Genomic DNA, 598 nt, shown 5'->3' with positions numbered 1-598 from the left:
ACATCGCGTCGGCAACAAGAATTCGAGGAAGCGTATGATTTAGAACCACTGACGTCACAGCACGTAGCTCATGAGCACAGATCTGCTTGATGCACTTGTGGTGACTTTCAATGGGCTTTTGATGCGATGTCACACCAGCAACGCCAGATGCTGTCACAAACCAGAATTCCCATGGTGGAATCAAATATGTTTCGTGGAACCAATCGGCGAAATGGTCTTCGCCAAGGACAACTTGCGATTCCAAGAGCACTATACGTGCAATCTGCTGGAATTGCAGCCAAGTACGTGCACACCACATCTTGTGGATGTCAGCCTTGACTTTGATATAGATTGCCGGGTCAACCAGATGGTTTCGATGGCGGTGTACGTTCCGCTTCATATGCACGTAGCACGTTGTAACGTGGACTTTGGGCCACTTCCGTCGAAGTGCTGTCGCTATGTATGTGGCGTGGGCTATACAGCACACCTGTTCCCATATCAGCTAAGGACTATTATGCAGTGCTCGAACCTTTGGAAGGAGGGTAAATCCGAAGAACGAATGCAATGACCTTGCTGTCACATCAAAGAGCTTCCAGTACGCTTCTTCGCACTCAGTGCG

The sequence above is a fragment of the Aphanomyces invadans genome (genome assembly GCF_000520115.1).
Source record: "Aphanomyces invadans strain NJM9701 unplaced genomic scaffold supercont1.38, whole genome shotgun sequence".
Lineage (NCBI taxonomy): Eukaryota > Oomycota > Saprolegniomycetes > Saprolegniales > Verrucalvaceae > Aphanomyces > Aphanomyces invadans.
The sequence above is the reverse complement of the archived record's forward strand: the minus strand, read 5'-3'. Positions refer to the sequence as shown.